Raw genomic sequence first — 23,379 nt, 5'->3', positions numbered from 1 at the left:
CTCTCTGTCTGTTGTTCTGTCTGTCTGTGGTTCTCTTTATCTGTCGTTTTCTCTGTCAGTCTTTCCTACTGTCATTGCCTCTGTCTGTCATTCTGTCTGTCATTCTGTCTGTCATTCTGTCTATATCAGTCTTCGTCATTCTATCTATTTCAGTCAGTCCGTTCTTTCTATTTATAACGATCTGTCCGTTGTTCTATCTATATCGGTCTTTCCCTTTTTTAAAAATCTATAGCGGTCTGTCTGTCATTCTATCTATATCTTTCTTTCCCTTCTTTCTGTCTATATTGGTCTTGGTCATTCTGTCTATATCGGCCGTTCTAACTTCTATCTATATCGGTCTGTCCATTGTTTCTGTCTACATCGGTCTGTCTGTCATTCTGTCTATATCGGTGGTTCTATCTATATCTGGTCTGTCCGTTATTTCTGTCTGTCTGTATCGGTCTGTCCGTCGTTCTTTCTATATCGGTTGTTATGTCTATATCGGTCTGTCTGTTGTTCTGTCTATATCAGTATAGACAGAACAACAGACAAACCGATATAGATAGAAAGAATGGACAGACCGATATAGACAGAACGACAGACAGACCGATATAGATAGAAAGAATGGACAGACCGATATAGATAGAACGACAGACAGACCTATATATATCTATATCGGTCTGTCCATTGTTGTCCATATCGGTCTGTCTGTCAGTTGTTCTATCTATATCGGTCTGTCCATTGTTGTCCATATCAGTCTGTCTGTCAGTTGTTCTATCTATATCGGTCTGACCATTCCTTTTATCTATATCGGTCTGACTGTCGCTCTATCTGTATTGGTCTTTGTCATTCTATGTCTATGTCGGTCTGTCCATCGTTTTCTCTATATCGGTCTGTCTGTTGCACCATCTATATTAGTCTGTCCATTCTTTCTATCTGTATCGGCCTGTCTGTCGCTCTATCTGTATTGGTCCTTTTCATTCTATCTATATCGCTCTGTCCGTCTTCCTATCTGTATCGGTCTGTTTGTTGTTCTATCTATAACAGTCTGTCTGTTCTTTCTATCTATATCAGTCTGTCTGTCTATCTATATCGGTTTGTCCATCATTCTATCTATATCAGTCTTTGTTGCTCTATCTATATCTGTCTGTCTGTTCTTTCTATCTATGTCGGTATGTCTGTCCATTCGTTCTGTCTATATCGGTCTGTCCATTCTGTCTACCTATATCGGTTTGTCCGTCATTCTATCTATATCGGTCTGTCTGTCATTCTGTCTATATCGGTCTGTCCATTCTTTCTATCTATATCGGTCTGTCTGTCGTTCTGTCTATATTAGTCTGTCCATTCGTTCTATCTATATCGGTCTGTCCATTCGTTCTGTCTATATCGGTCTGTCCATTCGTTCTATCTATATTGGTTTGTCTGTTGTTCTGTCTATATCGGTCTGTCCATTCGTTCTATCTATATCGGTTTGTCTGTTGTTCTGTCTATATCGGTCTGTCCATTCTTTCTATCTATATCGGTCTGTCCATTTGTTCTGTCTATATCGGTCTGTCCATTCGTTCTATCTATATCGGTTTGTCTGTTGTTCTGTCTATATCGGTCTGTCCATTCTTTCTATCTATATCGGTCTGTCCATTTGTTCTGTCTATATCGGTCTGTCCATTCTTTCTATCTATATCGGTTTGTCTGTTGTTCTGTCTATATCGGTCTGTCCATTCTTTCTATCTATATCTGTCTGTCGTTCTATCTATATCGGTCTGTCCGTTCTTTCTATCTATATCAGTCTTTGTTGCTCCATCTATATTAGTCTGTCCATTCTGTCTATCTATATGGATCTGTCTGTCATTCTATCTATATCAGTCTTTCCATTCTTTCTATCGGTATCGGTCTGTCTGTCTTTCTGTCTATATCGGTCTGTCCATTCTTTCTATCTACATATTAGCCTGTCCATTCTTTCTATCTATATCAGTCTGTCTGTCGCTCTGTCTATATCGGTCTGTCCGTTCTTTCTATCTATTTCAGAATCTATATTCTATCTATATCGGTCTGTCAGTCTTTCTGTCTATATTGTCTGTTCGTTCTTTCTATCTGTTTTAATCTGTCTATCGACATCTTTGCCTTTCTATCTAATGTTTCTGTTGTTTTGCTCGTTCTGTCATTCTGCTCTATCTATGGTTCTGTCTATCTCTCTGTCTTACTCTGTCAGTCATTTTTGCTGTTTCTTTATTTATAATTTTCTCACAAATCTCACATGAGAGCAAGCTAATGCCGCTGTTAATTGACTGATAATCAGAAAATCTCTCAGATATCAAACATTTTTATTGGCCTGGTCAACATAAGTCTGTCAGTAAAGAAACAAACACTACAGACAGCAGGTGCAATGCACCGAACTCAAGTACGCCTCAGCTGAACTGTTAATAACACTCAGGATTAAAGTTTTCCAAAGTTCAAAGAATCTTCCAGAAGAAACTAATATCCGGCAGTCACACTTCTCTCCCTCAGCGTCTGAATCAAAGACTGATGTCTAGAACACTGCTGCATTGATGGTTCCAGGTGTTTGCTGTTGCCACCTACAGATTTGATGTTGAAATGCACAGATGCTGGAACATATGTAAAGTTGCCATGCAGAATATTTGTCAGTGAGGTAAAGTCTTTTGTACCACCCAAATGCAGAGCTAAACGTATACATGGATTCCTCCAGTGCTCCTCCCAGCGCCAAAACCATCTCTCGGCATCTGGAAGGTCATGTATTGAACCGCATTGAGGAACAATGGAGGTTTTTTTTAGTCTTTGTGTCTTCTTTATTTCCCAGTAAGGTTGAATGTCACAGTCTAGCGCCGGCCCTTTACATATGATAATGAGGCCGTCCCGCGCAGCGGTTGGTGGTTGTGTGGCGGGGCGGGGGGCGCAGATTAGCGGGGCAGCTGTGAGCGTTTTCGCTAACTGCCAAACCTTTCTCCTCAACTTTCACCTCCTCCTTTCCTTATGGGTTTCTGCCAGTTGTTTTGGATCATTTGAAGACTTGTCTTTCCAGAATGATGCATCTAAAGGCCTGTGCTCAAGTCGTGGATGCAGGAACAAGTGTGTATTGTACATTAAGTGGATTTAGGAGCTGTTGGGAGAGCTTTTTAGGTATGTTTTAAACGATTTTCAAATGCACTAAACTTGTTTGGGAATGTTAGAGTCAACCGAAATGCTGAAGTCCTGATTTTGCAAAGAGGTGTGAAGAAAGTTTAAGTGATGTTCACTGATGGTGTTAGTACAGTAGTAGAGAGAAGGGTTCTCATGTATAGTTGGTCAGAGACACAAACTAGTTAAGGCATGTGCCGATGTTGTAGGTTGATGTCTTTATTCATGTGATGAAGATGCTTGACGTAGCAGTGTTTTTGGGGTTTTTGTGAAGCCATCTAAAAGCTTTTGCTCTCAGGAGATGTTATTTCACTGTGATGTGACAAAGTGCACCTCCTTTGACTCGAGATGCTGTAGATGGGGTGAGAAAACACAAGTCCCGTCGTGAACCCTGTGATTTAATGCATTCACATTAACACTCTCACAGCTCTGATGTCCTCTTCGATAGGTCAGTGCTTCTCCAAACCCTGTGCTTATACCACGTTTTTCACACGTACAGCTCTTTCTGGCAGATTTTTAAAAAAAAAAGAAAAAGCATGAGCACAAATGCAGAATTTGTTTTAGTTTTAAATTCTTTTAAAGAATTTAAGTTTTAATTGTTTTTAATTTAAATTTTCCAAATGACATCTTAGAGAGGTTTCAATTAACAATTCAACCAAGTTTTTGTTTATTCATATTTTAATGTAAGAATGTTTTTCACTTAATTTAAGAGAATCAGTTTATCAGTAACTGTAAGCCATGTTTTATTTATTTATTTATAAAAAAAATAAGATACATTTTGATTTAATTTTGGATTTAATAAAAAGTTATTTTTATTTTATGCTAATATTTTATTTGACTATAATAGAATTGTGTATATATAAAAATATAAAAAAATATATAAAAAAATGTTTAAATTGATTTGATTTTTAAATACATTTTGTATATTTTTATTTAATGTTAATTATTTTTTTTTTACTTTTTAATTTATTTTAAATCATATAAAAATGTTTATCCACAGTTTAAGTCAAATTTATAAGTATTTATTATTTTATGCTAATTTAGTTGTATTGATATTTTGTTGTAATTTTGTTCTTTATTTTTTTTCTTTATTTACTTACACTTACTTACAAAAAAAAAAAAAAAAAAAAAATATATATATATATATATATATATATATATATATATATATAATTTTTTTTATTTCTTTATTTGCCAAACTCATTCTACAATAAATGTACACCCAGCTCATGTAATCTATATTTCAAGCTCCTGAAGTTGCCAGTTTTCTCGCCTCGTTTCACTGACCATTTGCTGTGGAACAGAAAAGATGGACTCCAGAAGCTCTTTTATCCCCTATTTTGTGTAAAGTGCTTTCTCGCGCTCGTCCGCTGGCAGGTTGTCATGAGGGTAAGCGGGCGGTGGGTTTGTGCGTCCAGTAATGTCTAGCGTGCGGCGTTGGTGGTATATTGTTGTGGCCTGCTGAGGCGCATCGTCTCTGCCAACCGCGCTCTATGAGAGCTTTTCCAGCGCTGCCACAACAGATGGTTGATTTGGAAGAGGCCCACCGAGGAGCTGGAGCCATCAGATGTCTCCTTTAGAGTGGCCAAGAACAAACACGAGCCCCTTCAGTCGAGACGCTACGGGTTAGTTGAACCGATCCACCAGCTGTACCAGATCAAAGTCAGGGCACGAGAAGAGACCCGCTCACCGCTTTGATATTGTTTTCTTGCCGTGGGTGCTTCTGAAATCTATACGCTTTGGAAATTACACATTTAATTTGTGTGTTTTGAGAAACCTTTTCAGATCGCAACCAAAATGGGATGCAGATTAAACCCCGGAGCCACAGCGACGTCATTCGGACTTTTAGTTTTGCATCTTAGATGAGTGTTGCTCATTTCCATCCATATTTGTCTACTTTATACAGTACTTGTTTTATAAGGGTTATCGTGTCTTTTTTAAGTTTTACCTGATCAGCAGTGCATAAACCAGAGTTACTTATGACTGATATGACCTTTTTAAATAAATAAATGTTTAATTTAATTTTATCTTAATATTTTATTTTATTATTTGATCTAAGACCTTCCTTATAAATGTATACTGGGTTATTTTATTGCATTGCATTTAATTTATTGTAATTTGATTTAATTTAATTTTTTATTAATATCTTAAAATATCTTATTTATTTTTTTATATAATTATTTAATTTAATTTTATTTTTCATCTTATACATGTATACAGGGTTATTATTTTATTTTTTATTATTTTAATTGCAATGAATTTTATTTCATCTCATTTATTTTTAATAATTTAATATTTATTTTATTTTAATATATGAATATTTTGATATATATATATATATATATTTTAGATTTTATTTAATTGTGTTTATTTATTTTCCATGATCTATCTCATACATGTATACAGTTGTTTTATTTCATTTGAACTGCATGTTATTGCATTTCATTTTTTAATTTAATTAATTTAAATGTTTTATTTTAATATAAATTTTTATTTTAATATTTTTAATTATTTTATTTATTTTCCATAATCTATAAATAATAATAAAAATAAAATAAAATAATGCGATAAAATAAAATAAAATAAATTAGCTGGTATATATGTATTTTTTAATCATTTTTATTTTATTTTATTTTATTTTATTTTTAATTGCATTGCATTTAATTGCATTTCATTCATTTTAATTTAAATGCATTTATTTTTAGTATTTTAATATTTGTTTCATTTTAATATTTCAATATTTATTTATTTTTTAATTATTGTTTTTAATTGCATTGCATTTTTTAATAATTCAATATATTTTTATTCTTGTATTTTATTTAATTATTTTTTTAATTGCATTGTATTTTATTGCATTTAATTTATTTTCTTTTTCATCATTTTATATTATATTATTTTATTTTATTATTTTCCATGATCTACCTTATACATGCATACAGGGTTAGTTTAGTTTAGTTTAGTGATCTACTTACAGGTATATACCTTTTGTAAGGGTATTGTCTCCCCCCTCCCTTTTTTAAATGTATTTATTTATTTATTTTACATTTGTCAGCAGTGCATAAACCATACACCTGAGCAGCTGAGCATGTTACATATGTCTAAAATGACCTTCTTTTTTTTTTTTAAGAGTTCAAACATTATTCTCTTTCTCCTTCTGCTCAGCATTACATTGAATACAAGAGCCTTAGAAGTGCTAATGCATCATGGGGGTCAAAAAGCCAGTTCATGCACTTTGTCTTGGTCTCTTCCTGTTTTAAGGTTCAATATGCAAAGTGAATGAACTCCAGCAACAAGTGTCTGGAAGGAGCGTCACATACACCAGAAAAAAGGGCCGTGTCCTCTGGGATGGGTGCTTTAATATGGGCCACTGGCCAGCAATTTCATTTGGTCTGAGGATAGATGGCTCTGCTAACAGCCCATTTCTATTGTCTATGGAAGGATGGATCTGGGGATTTGAGAGGGGAGCGTTCCAGCTGCTCCGGGGCAAACCGCTGACATGAACGCCCGCCATGAAGGATCTACTTTGGCTCTTAAACTTTACAAGTTCTCTTTGTCCTTAGCACAAGTCTTTTTAACATGCTTCTGGTTGCACGAGTTGTCCATGTGTTGGGAAACGTGTCTGAACACCATTGATAATGTGACTTTGCATTAGTAGATGCTGAACTAGCATCAGTTTTTGTTTTCAGGTTAGATACTGTCTTGGCAGAGAAATGGTTTAAAGTGAATCTTGCTTGGCAGGTTAATTAAACTGTTGATGTGTTTATAGCTGGTTACTTGAATAGTAAAGCATCTGGCATTGATTTGAAGAAAACGTTCCACTGCACAGGAGCATTGGCTGGACCAACCTGAAATGCACCCTTAAAAAATAATTTATTGAATTAAATAAAGATTATTGGAGTGTGTTTTACAAGAAAATACTGTTGCAATCTTTCATATATATATATATATATATATATATATTTTTTTTTTTAATTAATGTGTTAATTAACTGAGTGAAAATTGCTTTCTACACAAGTTTTGAGTTATTTATATCTATATAATGTAGTATTTATTACTGTTTTGAATTAGCTTTTACCTTTTATAGTTTCAATATTTTATATAATTTATATTAACAATAATTTGCTTTTATTATTTTTTAGTAAAAATATAAAAAGTTAAATAATAATAATTATTTTAATTATTTAAATATATATATATATATATTATTAATTTATCAGAAATGTTCACATTTGTAATTTTAAAGCAAAATATTATAATAGTTTTAACATTATAGTATTTTTATTTTTTTAATTAACAACATGTTATTATTATTAGTAAAAAATAATAATTATTTTTAGTTATTTAAATTAAGTTTTATTTCTTAGTTTATTAGAAATATTCCATTTTGTAGTTTTACAGCAAAATATTATAGTAGTTTTATTTTATTGGTTTAACAATACATTTTTATTATTATTATTATTATTATTATTATTATTATTATTATTATTATTATAAAATATAAAGTAAAAAAAAAAGATTATTAATCATTTTAATTAAAGTATTTATCAATTTATCAGAAATAAGTGAATTTTATTAGTAATAATATTAGTAGTTTTTTAACAATAAATTATTATTATTTTAAAGTAAAAAATATCAATAATATAATATAAAAATAATAATAAATTAATTAATTTAGTTATTTAAATGTTTTATTTATTAATTTATTAGAAATATTCAATTTTGTAATTTTACAGCAAAATAACTTTTTTTTTTTTTGTTATTTGTTTTTAACAACAACAACAGAAATAAAAATAACGTATTTAATAATAATAATAATAATAATAATAATAATAATTAAATAAATTGAGAGAAAAATGTTACAGTAGTTTTAATTTAACAACAACAATATGCTTTTATTATTATATTATTATTTAGTACAAATATAAAAATTTAAATAATTATTATTTTAATCAAAAAATATTATTTAATTTATCAGAAATATTCAATTTTGTAATTTTAGTAGTTTTTTTAGTTATTTAGTTTTTAACAACAAAAATACAAAAAAAATATTGAATAATAAAAAATTATTATTATTATTATTATTATTACTATTTAGTAAAAATATAAAAAGTTAAATAATAATTATTATTTTAATCACAAAATATTATTTAATACTTTATCAGAAATATAAAATTTTGTAATTTTACAGCAAAATATAGTAGTTTTTTTTAGTTTTTTGTTTTTAACAACAACAGAAATAAAAATAAAATATTTAATAATAAAAATGTATTATTATTATTATTATTATTATTATTATTATTATTATTAAAAATATAAAAAGTAATATTAAGCAAACCAGATTTTTTTATTGCATTTTTTATCTGAAAAATCACAATTATATTTTCTCCAAATCATTCAGCCTTATTTTAAAGTAACACTTACTCTTCTCATTTTCCTTTTCTCTCTGCAGTGACTGAATGTGGTGCATCTCTGCTCTCCAGTCTTTTATTCCCTGCTCAGTGTCTTTCTTCTGTCTCGGACCCGTTATCAGTGTCTCTTTGATGCTCTGATCCGTGTCTTGTCGAAATGTCTTGTCGCTCAAAATGAACATTTCTCTCTGCCACTCTTTCAGCCACCAACTGTTGATGAGCGAAGGGTGTGATTCCCTATAAAAACTGCCTATTAAAATCCCAGCGGTGCTCGACGCGGGCCTCAAAGAGCCGGGCTGACGGAGGGGCCCGTCTTATTACAGAGCAGCTTATAGACTCATAACGTCCCGAGCGGCACGCTGGTGCTAATTCGAGTGTCAGCTTGTGGTGGACGCCTCCCCGTCGAGAGGCCTGAGTTATGAGGCGCGGATAAAAGGAAGGGTGTGTTTCGGGGGCCGTTTGGATCTGTGTTCGGGAGGATCGGATGGGCCGACTTGGCCTTCGCCCCAAACATAACACACACCGTTAAGAATAGCCTGTTGGTAGGATGAGAATCTGTTCCCAGGACCTAATAATGAACTTCTGAGGATAAAAGAGACACATTAACTGGCTTGAGTGACAGTTTAATTGCTTCTGTTTTGTTTACAAGATTTGGCTTGTTTTCATCTCTCCTTTAATCTTTTACATTTAACAAAAGTTCTGCTGTTTAATGTGGGAAATAAGAAGAATTTATATAAATATATTAAACATAAATATTAGTTAATCGAATTTACAGAAAAATATTACAGCCATACTATTTATTACATTTTTTTGTCGTTTTATTTTTATTTATTAGTAGAAGTAATAATAATAATAATAATAATAATAATAATAATAATAATAATAATATAATTATTATTATTAATAATAATTATAATAATAATAATAATTATTATTATTATTATTATTATTATATTTGTCTTATTCTTATGTTATTATTCTTATATTCTACTTTTTATTAAATAAAATGAAGTGATAATAATAATAATTATTATTATTATTATTATTATTATTATTATTATCAAATAATATTAAAATAAGTTGTAGTATTAAGAAGAGATAATGTTGATTATTCTTAACAATTAATAGCAATTATCAATTAATAGTACAACATATGAGTAATTTATTATTATTATTATTATTATTATTATTGTTATTACTAAATACAAATATAATTTATAACAGTAAGAACGAAGGGTGATTCTTATTGTTATTAATTATTAATAAGTACTAAATAAAATGCTAAATAAAAACTATAAATGATACAAAATACATAATAATAATTATTATTTTTATTATTGTATACAATTGTAAAAAAGCTAAAATAATTATTAATATATTAATAATTATTGTTATTAAGTTTTTGTACTAATTTTAGTACTAAATAAATACTTAATAGTACAAAATACTTAATAACAATTATTATTATCACTATTATTAATAAGAATTCAAATTTATTATTATTTTATACAATTATTAAAATAATAACAAAAATAGGAATTAAGGATGGTTATTCTTATTAATATAAATAACTATTAATTTTTAAGACTAAATAAAACTTAATAGTACAAAATACTTTAACATAATAATAATAATAATTATTATATTATATATAATAATTATATATAATAATAATATTATTATCTTTTTAATTAAGTTTTAATATTGAATAAAAACTAAAAAATATAATAATAATGATTACCATTATTACTAATAATAATAAGAATTAAGAATACTAAAAATGGTGATAAATATCTTTGATATTAGTTAAGTTTTATACTGTAAAATGTTATTATTATTTTATACAATAATAATATTAAAATAACAAAATATAACAAAATAATTAAGTTTTAATTTTTAATTAAGGTTTAAATCATTTAAGTTTAATTTTAAGTTTTAGTACTAAATAAAAACTTTATAGTACAAAATACTTAGTAATAATAATAATAATAATGTTATTATTCTTAAATACAAATATTGAAATAATAACAAGAATTAAGAATTATAAAGATTCTTATTATAATTAATAATTATTAATAAGTGATTAAAATGAATGATTATCATTAATATTATTACTAAATACAAATATTAAAATATTAACAATAATAAAAAATAAGAATTAAGAATAGTAGAAATGGTGATGATTATTAGTAATTATTAGTAATTTTATGCTAAATAAAAATATTAAAATACTACTGCAAATAACAACAACAGCAATAAAAATAATAATAAAAATAGATATTATTGCTTAAAAAAACAACAACAACAAAAAAAATATTGATTGATTGACTGCCTTATTAAGATATAATCACAAAATGTTGGCCAAATTGTCCAACTCTACTAATAAGCAGCAAAACAGGAACTTTTGATCCCACCTTCAATCTTTTCTGCTCCTGTGAATTGCTCCGGTGAAGCAGAAATACGGGTGTTTATAAAAGCAGAGATGCCTGTGTCTGGTTACAGTCTCTCGTTGGGCCTTTTTTTGGAGCCTAAAGTGAGGAATTTAATAATCACCTCAAGGTTAAAACAACGGCCCTTGAAGTTTGATTGAAACCAGAGGAGAAGTGCTGAACTCCAGCGAGGTGTAAATTGCTTGTGCGTGTTGTTTTGTATTCTCAGATAATAGACTGCAAGCTCTTTATTTAACCTGAATGAGGATGCAAACAAACACTGTTGGTTAACGGGACGTACATGTTCGCTGAGTATGAAAAGGAGTCTCCCTGAATAGGTTCATTACCTCATTTTGGCATTCAGCCATTCATTATTTATGAACCGACTGGTTCTTGCCAACCACTTGTTATCACTTATTATTGTTCAAATGGTAAGCATTAAACTTTGCCACATAACCTTTCACTCTTTGTGCCCGTTCAGGAGAGGTTGCTATCACTTAGTGTTTTTTTTTTCATCTGATGGTGTATAATAAAGGGCTTTCTTTAGTCCTGATGAAGGCTGAAATGCATTAGCAGAACAAAAGACTGATTTTCTATAGCAGCACCTTTTTAATTTCTTGATTTCTTGTTTTTTTGCTTTTGCTTTGCGATGGTTTGGTGAAGTTGCACTTGAACTACCTTACAGGGCTTTAATACAGTAATAAAATCATTAAATGAGAGACTAGAGCCATACCTACAGATCAGTGTTCTTAACTGAAACTACTAAATAGCTTTTGTTAATTGAATTAAAACTGACATTAAATAAAATACAAATATTTGTATTTTGTAAAAATTGGGCTTCGGGAACTGACTAAAATAAAATGAGTTGAAGGTGAAAAAAAACTATTAATAGTATATTATATATAAAATTATTAAAATTATAGATATAAAATATTGAATAATATTTATCATTATTATTACTAAATACAAATATTCAAAAAGAAGAACAAGAGTAAAAATTATTGTAATTATTGTTATTAATTATTAACAATTAGGTTACTAATAATTAGTACTAAATAAAAATATTAAAATACTACTACTACTATATTATTACTAAATAAAAAAATATAAAAGCTCAAAAAAATCAAAATCACATAACAGAATGACTAAAACTTAAACTGAAATGAAAGAAAAACAGAAAGATATTTATTATTTAGGTACTAATATGTACACTTTAGGTACTAAAATGCAACATTTAAGGGTAAATAAGGTAGAAATGTGTGGACAAATGCTTGATCTTCCTCAGAAAGTGGTCAAATCTAGTTTTATTATGATTGTTTTTGCAAATATTGGGATTGCTTTTGCACTGTTAGAAAGTTTTATGTGAGGTTGAGCACAGAAAATAAATTACATTTTAAGTTCTCGCTATATTAGAGTTGTGTGTTGTGAGGTTCAGGTTGTCTCAGGTTATATTTGCACCCATGGTAAGGTACTAATATGTAGACTTTAGGTACTAAAATGCAATGTTTAATGGTAAATAAGGTAGAAATGTGTACATTTTTGTACTGTACCATTTTTTTCTGAGCATGTAGAGTTGTGGGAATATGCTCACATTTTCTTCAGAAAGTGGTCAAATCTATTTTTATTTTTGTCCTTTGCAAATATTGGGATCTTATGTGCTTTTTGGGTGTGCTTTTGTACTATTAGAAAGTTTTATATGTGGTTGAGCACAGAAATAAATTACATTTTGAGATAATATTTGACTTCTCTGTATATTAGAGATGTTGTGTTGCACTCATGCTATCAGTATAACAGTAAAGCAGCGTGTTGAAACTCTCTGCTGCATCCTGACTTTGCAGCACAGCTCTCCTGTCAGAGCCGGTTTGGATGATGAGGAGGTTTGCAGTGACCCCTGAGCTCAAGAGAATCACATTGTTCAGCGCTTTCTGCCCTGCATATCTCAGGTCTTTAATGCATTCAGAAGGACAGTGCATATAAAACAAATTTTGGTAATTTTTTGTGCATTTTTTTTATTACTCAAATATTTATGAGATCAAACCCCTGTAAACGTTTCTAATAGTACACAAACTATAACCATAAAAAAGGAAGTAGAGTTGTGTGTGGAAAAATGTTCACATTTTCTTCAGAATATGGTCAAATCTAGTTTTACAATGATTGTTTTGGCAAATATTGAGATTTTTATGTGCTTTTCGGATGTGCTTTTATACATTCAGAAAGTTGTGTGTGTGTTTAAGCTCTGAAATAGTTCAAATTGATTACTGAGTATGATTATTCTTATATTAGTTGTGTTTTTTGCGCATTTTGTTAATACTCAAATTAAATATTTATGAGCTCAAACCCCCGCAAACTTTTCTAATAGTACACAAACTATAACCATAAAAATCAGTGTAAAAAATAAATGTAGTAATAAAAACGAACTATTGCTATTATTATTATTTTGTTATCATTATTATTTAATTATTGTGAGGGGGGAAAATAGGTTAAGTAAAAGATTAATAGTAAAAATTAAAAATAAAACAAACTACAGTTAAGATGCCTGTGTTATGATTTATTATAAATAATTTTGTGGATTTAAGTAATAGGGAAAAATTATTATTTAAAAAAATTAATTAATTAATTCTGCACTACCAGTCAGATGTTTAATGTTTTTTTTAAAGAAGTCTCTTCTGCTCATCAAGCCTGCATTTATTTGATCCAAAGTGTAGCAAAAACAGTACAAATTTTATTAAAAAATAAAAATATTTTTACAATTTAAAATAACTGTTTTCTATATAAATATATTTTATAAATGTAATTTATTCTTGTGATTTCAAAGCTATATTTTTAGCAACATTACTCCAGTTACATGATCCTTCAGAAATCATTCTAATATTCTGTTTTGCTGCTCAAAAAACTATTATTATTATTATTATTATTATTATTATTATTATTATTGTTATGTTAAAAACAGCTGAGTAGATTTGTTCCAGTTTTTTTTTTGATGAATAGAAAGTTCAAAAGAACAGCTTTGATCTGAAATAGAAATCTTTTGCTACATTATATATGTCTTTGATCAAAAGTGATGATAATTTAAAGCGTCCTTGCTAAATAAAAGTATTCATTTCTATTAAAATTATACTGACTCCAAGCTTTTGAATGGTATAGTGTATTACAAAAGCTTTTCATTTCTGATCTAGAATCCTGTTAAAAATGTACTTAACTGTTTTAAATATTGATAATAATAATAAATGTTTCTTGAACAGCATAAGAATGATTTCTAAAGGATCAAGTGATACTGAACACAGGAGTGATGATGTTGAAAATTCAGCTTTGATCACAAAAATAAATTACATTTTAAAATATATTCACATAGCAAGCAGTTATTTTAAATAGTAAAAATATTTCACAATATTACAGCTTTTGCTGTATTTTGGATCAAATAAATGCAGGCTTGGAGAGCAGAGAGACTTCTTTAAAAAACATTAAAAATCTCTCAGTTCAAAAACTCTTGAATGCAAGTGATTTTAGTTTAAATTCAACAATGTATATGCTTTGTTATAAATATCTGCATTGAAATAAGGTTAAATAAGCAGATTGCACAGGTAAACAAAAGCTTAAAGGAGTAGTAGTTCACTTCCAGAACAAAAATGTACAGATAATGTGCACCCCCTTGTCATCCAAGATGTTCATGTCTTTCTTTCTTCGGTCGTAAAGAAATTGTTTTTTTTTAAGGGAAAACATTCAGGATTTCTCTCCATATAATGGACTTCTATGGTGCCCCCGAGTTTGAACTTCCAAAATGCAGCTTCAAAGGGCTCTAAATGATCCCAGCCGAGGAAAATCGAGCGAAACGATCGGTTATTTTCTAAAAACATTTACAATTTATATAATTTTTAATCTCTACACAGAGTACACCAGTGTTGTTTTCATCAACGATGACGATGACGAAATCATTTCGTTGACGCCACTTTTTTTCATGACGATAACGAGACGATGACGAGATAAAAATGGCTCGTTGATGACTAAAACATGACGAGACGTGTGTGAGCTTTCGTTGACGAGACGAGAATAGACGAAAATGTTAGTGGGTGGTCCGGCAGACGTTTAAAATGCATGACATTTCTGCTTATTGTGCATGCCAATTAAAACCTAAAACGTATCTGCCGCTATGGCAAGCCGTTTTAGCATTAAATACTCTTTGCTATACTAGTACGGCAAGCCGTTTTAGCATTCCATCCTTTTTTTGTCTTTTATGTTTTAAAACATTCCTTCATTATTGTAATTATTGGTGAAAATAGTCGATCCGGAAGCTCACATTGTGTTGAACTATAGATCTGCTATTTTCAGAACTTATAAGTGACACTACCCAACAGCAAAATACTTACTGACCTACATTAATTTGTTAAAAGACTACTTTTTCCCCTTTTTTGACTAAAACTAGACTAAAACCTTTTTGACTTTTCGTCGACTAAAATTGGACTAAACTATCACATATAGAAGTGACTAAAATTTGACTAAAACTAATAAGCATTTTAGTCCAAAAGACTAAGACTAAGACTAAATCTAAGATGGTTGTCAAAAACAACACTGGAGTACACACAGAGCTAGACAAGACGAGCATTTGAGGTTAAAAAGTGTATAAATTGTAATTTATATAATTTTATATAATTTTTTTCATTTTGCTAGATAAGACCCTTCTTTCCTCGGCTGTGACCATTTAGAGCCCTTTGAAACTGCATTTTGGAAGTTCAAACTCAGGGGCACCATAGAAGTCCATTATATGGAGAGAAATCCTGAAATGTTTTCCTCAAAAAACCTAATTTCTTTACGACTGAAGAAAGAAAGACATGAACATCTTGGATGACAAGGGGCTGAGTACATTATCTGTAAATTTTTGTTCTTTAAGTAAACAGAAATAAAAAACGGCAAATCTAAAATAAGGTTAGACGTGCTCATATCAAATAGTGCACTCCTGATATTTTCCTGAGGGGTCTCACGATCTCGTCTGAAGCGGATGACAGCGGCGTATCATGTGAAAGATGGCTGACAGCAGCGGGTTCTCCTGGTGACGGCACATTAATACTCCCGCAGCCTCTAATCAGGCCACCATGTCAAAAGATTATTTTAAGACCTGGCGAAACGGCACCAAAGACACGAAACCGGCCCAGCCAGCGTCAGAAAATGAGTTCATCGCCATAATTAGTCTCGCAGAAACCTCCCCCTCCACCTCCCCAATTTCATTTCTTTGGCCTTGGAGGTTGACCAGAGATAATGACTGCTGAGCTTTTCTCGTTAAAGACCTCTGGTGTGTGTGTGTGTGTGTGTGTGTGTGTGTGTGTGTGTGTGTGTGTGTGTGTGTGTGTGTGTGTGTGTGTGTGTGTGTGTGTGTGTGTGTGTGTGTGTGTGTGTGTCAGACCTCCCATCATTAGTTTCCTTCACACAGAAGGCCCAGTCAAAAAACAATCCCTGTGTGGGTCAGAGGTCACAGGGATGATGTATTTTTGCTGACCACGAAGTTGTGCTGCAATCAGGGGCCCTAGTGGAGAAAGACACGATGGAGAACATTTATCATTGTCTGTTCTAGATAGAGACCACCATGATGTCTAGTTTGTGTGTGTGTGTGGCAGATGTTTATTCTGTGTTTGAGTTTACACTTTCCAGAACATTTACTCTTTCTGTTTCTCTGTGGAACGAGCCTCCATCTGGGGGTGGGCGATATGGCAAAAATATAGATATTTTTTCAGAAATATCACGATTTTATTGCAATTTTTTGTCATGTTTGTGTTTGAGCAGTACAGCTGAACTAATTTCCCTATTTTAAAACCAAAACCCCAAGGTTACAAAATATAAAATAAAACTATGGCAGATATTTAGGCCAAAGTGGGCGAGCATAAAAATCTTTGTTCTTATTTTTTAATAACAAAGATAAAATAATGACAAAGATAGGCTGCATGTTACAAGTACACAGAATATGCAAATAAAACAAACAGTGCTTTATTTTTGTGTCTATTGTTATAAATTAACATTTATTTTATTTTTTATTTTTTTCCATCATCCATTTTTGTACAATATGAAAATATATATTATTTATATGAATTTTTTTTGTGTCTGCCATTAAAATAATTAACAGCTATTGTTATAAATTAACATTTATTTATTCCATCCTCTATTTTTGTACAATATTAAAATATATATTATCTATATTTATATAAAACTGTGTCTGCCATTAAAATAACAGCTATTGTTATAAATTAACATTTATGTATTTATTTATTTATTTCGTCATCCATTTTTTGTACAATATTAAAATATGTATTTATATTTGTATAAAACAATTGTGTCTGCCATTAAAATAATTATTAGCTATTGTTATAAACTTAACATTTATTTATTTATTCCGTCATCCATTTTTTTGTCAATATGAAAATATATATTATTTATATTTATATAAAACACTTTTGTCTGCCATTAAAATAATTAATAGCTGTTGTTATACATTTAACATTTATTTTTTTATTTTTTTATTTGTTCCATCATCCATTTTTTTGTACAATATTAAAATATATATTATTCATATTTATATAAAACATTTTGGCCTACAATTAAAATAATTAACAGCTATTGTTATAAATTAACATTTATTAATGAATTAATTTGTTCCTTCATCCATTTTTTTGTACTATATGAAAATATATATTTATATTTATATAAAACATTTTTTTGTCTGTCATTAAAATAATTAATAGCTATTGTTGCAAATGAATATTATTTATTCCGTCATCCATTTTTGTACAATATTAAAGTGTATATATATTATTTCTATTTATATAAAAAACATATTTTTTGTCTACCATTAAAATAATTAATAGCTATTTTTACAAATAATTTTTATATTTATTTTTATTCTGTCAACCATTTTTTGTACAAAATTAAAAATAAATATTATTTGCATGTATATAACATATTAAATTTTTTATATTGACCGTTAAAATAATTAAAAGCTTGTATTTATTAAAGAGAATTGTAATGCCACTACATCCCTAATCCCTAATTCAGCTCTTAATTTATTTTTATTGATTAATTCATTTTTGTATATCATTAAAAATAAAACAAAGTATTTATGTCAAACATTTAAATAATTAACAGCGTATTATAATTATACAGAAGTTTACTCTAGCTTAATTTTTGAAACTTGCCATTGCAGTAGTGCATTATTAGCTCTTGCATGATGAATTGCGTCATGTTCTTCGTTTTTAGATTTCTTTGGACATAAGCATCTCCTAAATGATTAAACTCCTAGGAGAAAGCGTTTTAACATGAAGTCTTCACAAAAAGCCTTTGGAAATCATTGCCAAGGTTTAGACAAACTGCTCCGTTAAGACATCATTTGCATTTAGACATTCAGATTTGTAAAGAGCTTTTGGAGAAGAATCTTACTATAGGAATTCAGCAGCTTATTCTGAGTCTCGTTACACTGAAGGAAACACTTTTAGTCCCAGTTCAATAGTCCTTGAGTGTTTTAAGGACAGGGTTTTTCTCAGTGACCCTGCTGAGTGTGTGTTTGTGTATATGTGTGTGTTTCTTAATGATTGTGTCGATGTGAAAAGGATTACGTAATCGGAGCTCCTCTGTTTTGTCCTTGCTCATCCTTTCAGAAAAGCCTGTCTCATTTAATGAAGTTATTTCAGGAAGCACTTTCGCCGTTGCTGCATTTCAATGTGAAAACAGTTAGTTAGGTTACAGCACTGGGATCCAAAACCCTGCTCGCTTGTATCCTTGTGAAGGACGCTCCAAGGGGAAGCAGTCTAGGAAAAGTCAAAGAAAGTAAACCAGTGCAATCAGAAAAATCACATTACCTGTTGTGTTTTAATATTGTTGGTTTGCTTACAAAAAGATACTACGCTCTTAAAAATAAAGGTGCTTCACGATGCCATAGAAGAACCTTTTTTTGTCTAAATGGATTTATAAAGAATCTTTAACTTCTGAAAAACCTTCTTGTTTCACAAAAGGTTCTTTGTAGTGAAAGAAGGTTCTTTAGGTTATAAAAAGGTAAGAATGAGATGGTTCTCTAAAGAACCTGAATGTGCCTGAATGTTTCTTGAAACCAAAAATGGTTTTTCTGTATTTATATATGTGACCCTGGACCACAAAACCAGTCATAAGGTTAAATTTTACAAAACTGAGATGTATACATCATATGAAAGATCAATAAATAAGCTTTCTATTGATTTATGGTTTGTTAGGATAGGACAATATTTGGCCGAGATACATCTATTTGAAAATCTGGAACCTGAGGGTGCAAAAAAATCAAAATACTGAGAAAATCACCTTTAAAGTTGTCCAAATTAAGTTCTTAACAATGCATATTACTAATCAAAAATTACATTTTGATATGTTTACAGTAGGAATTTTACAAAAAATCTTAATGGAACATCATCTTTACTTAATTTCCTAATGATTTTTGACATAAAAGAAAAATCAATCATTTTGACCCATACAATGTATTTTTGGTAGGGATGCACCGAAATGAAATTCTTGGCCGAAGCCGAAGCCGAATAATAATGAAATGCTTGGCCGAAGGCCGAAGGCCGAATACCGAACGCGGTGTTTCGCAATTTTTTCCATTTATTTTGCCAATTTTTTCATCTTTACAATAATTAAATAGTAAAAATTTGCTTTTTACTATTTTGCATAGCTTTTCAGAGAAATAAAATAACAAAAATATAATTTCAAAATATTTATTTAACACTGAACTAGTTTTTAATATTAATATTTTTACTAAAAATTAATATTAAAGTTTCAAAGAATAAATAAATTATATTAATTTAACCAATTGTTATCAATCAAATATTATATTAATTAAATGACATATATATATATATATATATATATATATATATATATATATATATATATATATATATATATATATTTATTTTTTTTAAATTGTTTACATTTTTATACCACATTATCTTGTGGATCCATCAGTTCACATTTACAACTCTACGCGTTTCTCTTCCAGCAGGAGGCGCTGTCAGAATAATATTACACAAAGCAGCCCAGCAAATGACTTTGAAACGTGCAGCGCTCATATTTATTCAATGGATAGCCTTTTGAAGTTTCATCGCAATTTCAGTCTTTCAGTTCCCACATTTAAGACCACCTGAAATCATAATTAAGACTTTCTTAGCCCCTAAATAAAACTGCAGTCATCAATGAAAATTAAGAGCTTTATTTAAGTCTTTCAAAAAACAAACCTAAACAAAATACGTTTCTTTTTATTTATTTTTTCCCACCATGTTCAGGGCACAAGAAAAATATTAAGGGGACTAAATTAATATCAGCATATAATCGCCTCTTATTGTCTCTGAGAGAATGCAGGTCAGATGCTGAAAGCACTGTCAGTTTTCACTTTCACTTTCACATTTAGCGCAGTTTTCACGTTGCTTGTGTGATATCCATTGGCTCACCTCCATGGTTTAAAACATAAATATTTATAAAAATACAGTATATAGAAAGGACAAATCTTTAAAATATTGTGACGTAACACCAATGTAAAGCCATCGTTTTTCCCTCATTGAAAGCTACTACATCTGTCTCTTTCTCTGCTCTCATTACTGGCTGCGCGCACGACTGCAGACACACCCCCTCTTGAAATTTCGGCATTACATGTTTTGCAAATCGCTATCCCTGGGTCTTTCTCTCAGATATACTGATATACGTCCACACCGCAGACGTGTTGATTCAGACAAGCACGTGCAGGCTGCGGTTTCTGTTTGCGTCAACATACTGTTTCGGCCGTGTTGTTCGGTGATAAAAGTCTTTCGGCCGAACACCGAATATGTCGTTTTGGGCCATTTTCGGCCGAACATTTTCGGTGGCCGAATATTCGGTGCATCCCTAATTTTTGGCTATTGTTACAAATATACCCCAGCGACTTAAGACTGGTTTTGTGGTCCAGGGTCACATATACATGATAAATATACACAGTACACACACATCCTGTAGTATGCAAACAAAAACTTTTATTTTAAATTGATTAATCACGACTAATCATTTTGCAGATTAAAACCAAACAACCAGCCTACACTAGTTTCAGCTTTTTTTTCTCAAAAGGGCAAAAAAATATTGGATTAATCTGCATGTAAAGAATTAGATGTTTAAAAAAAAATTCTATTTGATCAAAAAACTACAATTTCTCTTATAAATACATTTTTCTCAGTCTTGGTTGTATTTTATGCATGCCAACTGTGAATCTGGGCCTCACAATTTGCTTTTTACTAATCTAAATTATTTAACCAAACCTTTGCAATATTGCTAATATCATCATAATGAAATTACAGTGTGCAGCAATAGCATGTTTAGTGTTTAGTGTACATTTATAATCTCTGTATATGACCCTGGACCACAAAACCAGACATAAGCACGGGTATATTTGTAGCAATAGCCAAAAATACATTGTATGGGCCAAAATAATAGATTTTTCTTTTATGCCAAAAATCATTAGGATTTTAAGTTCATGTTCCATAAAGATATTTTGTAAATGTACTACCGTAAATATGTCAATTTAATCTTTGATTAGTAATATGCATTGCTAAGAACTTCATTTGGACAACTTTAAAAGCGATTTTCAATATTTGGTTTTTTTGCACTCTCAGATTGCAGATTTTCCAGAATACTTGTATCTTGGCCAATTATTGTCCTATCCTAACAAACCATACATCAATGGAAATCTTTTATTCAGCTTTCATTCATAAAATTACCCTTGATTGGTTTTGTGGTGCAGGGTCATATATTTAGTGTTAAACAGCATATACATTTTTGTTGATGTTGTTATGACCCACATTCCCCATCCAGATGTTGTTTGCCCTGCAGATTTGAGCTGGACCATGGGATAGGGCGAATGCAGTAAAGACATGATGTATTGTGATTTGTCCCTCATTTTAGTTTTTAAGGCCTGGTGAAAATGGACTGAATATTAGTGGTTCTGTTCAGAAAAAGGGTCATAGCATTTACATTGTAGGTCAAGCTATATAATGGATTTAGCAGCAATGTCAAGTCTTGTTACACGATTCTGTATAGCACATATACTGTATATGGATGCATGAAAATGGCATCTGCACAATACTCAAGAACATGATAAACCCATTTAGGTCATCAGTGGCACCTTCCCAACCCACAAATGGTGAGCTGCATAGGCAAGCAGAAGTTCAAACGCTGGAGACTATATATATATAGAGCCAATCTTACTCACACCTTGCAGCTATGAGAGAGATTTTATATTTATATATATATATATATATATATAATCTCTCTCATAGCTGCAAGGTGTGAGTAAGATTGGCTCTATCATTTTGAGGTAGATGTGTTCAAAATCTGAAAATCTGTGTGCTACTTTAAGGAATGCCACTACCGAACACCTTTTTCTGGAATTAAGCACGCTTTTTTGGGAATTATTCCACAACAGTTAGTTTTCATGTGTACAACTGTTCATAACTGTAATAGCAAACCATGTGCTGATTAGCATCTTTGAGCTAAGTTTAAAAGTATCTAAAATTGTCACGACCAAAACATTTGGTGGAGTTTCAGTAGTGACATCTTTGTTTTTTTGGGTGTTATCCAATAGAATTGTCATTACCGAAACATGTCATCATTGTCTCAGTAGTGACAAAAGGGAACACATAATCCTGTATTTAGGGAGCAATAAATACAATTTTAGAACAGTTATGCATTTTTTATTTTATTTTATATTTTAGTATGTTTAGTAGTGTTTTAGTGTGTGGGTTAAAATTCTGTAATATGCTGTAGTCGCTATCAAAGCATTACTCTCACTACCGAAAATGTGCAGTCACTACTGAAATATGGGATGTTTGAAATATGGGAAGTATACTGAATTATCAACTAAGGTGTTATGATAGTTAGTGGTTCAGTGTTGTATTTAAACAAATGAATCCTTAACTTTGAAATCAGTATGATCAACTTTTTGCCTTTTAACAAAGAATAATTGTTACATTCAAAAGTTACATTCAAAATATTGTTACAAATTTGATAGTTATGAATTTACCTCTGAAAAAAATGTTAATAAAATAGCAAAAAAAAAATACATTTACAGTCTAGATGGATAAGCAAGATATTAATAGGTCAATATTTTTGAAATTATTATTACTATGTTTCAGTAGTGACAAATATGCCAAAACTTTCTAAAAATACAATATGAGAATTAACTGCACATTTATTATGAATGTGTACCTTGGGTATTATACAATTTCCATACATACACATTTTTGGAAAAAGACATTTTTTTCAAAAAGTTTGCAACTTTGACTTTGGACCAATTCTGTAGAATGGCCCATAAATTTGCATATATATGCTATATGCATTTATAGTTGTGCATCTAATAGATGTATTGCACTTGATCCAGTACTCTTTATAAATGTGCCATGAAAATGGAC

General features: G+C 30.3%; 1 protein-coding gene across 1 annotated transcript in view; it reads left to right on the top strand.

Annotated features, from left to right (window-relative positions):
* The window catches only part of LOC141325830 (signal induced proliferation associated 1 like 2), a 187,379-nt gene that overhangs the window by 48,702 nt on the left and 115,298 nt on the right, over window positions 1-23,379 (top strand). The gene's annotated exons all lie outside the window — the stretch shown is intronic.

The sequence above is a fragment of the Garra rufa genome, chromosome 2 (assembly GCF_049309525.1).
Source record: "Garra rufa chromosome 2, GarRuf1.0, whole genome shotgun sequence".
NCBI classification, from domain to species: Eukaryota; Metazoa; Chordata; class Actinopteri; order Cypriniformes; family Cyprinidae; genus Garra; species Garra rufa.
This window is presented reverse-complemented; position numbering and strand designations above follow the sequence as displayed.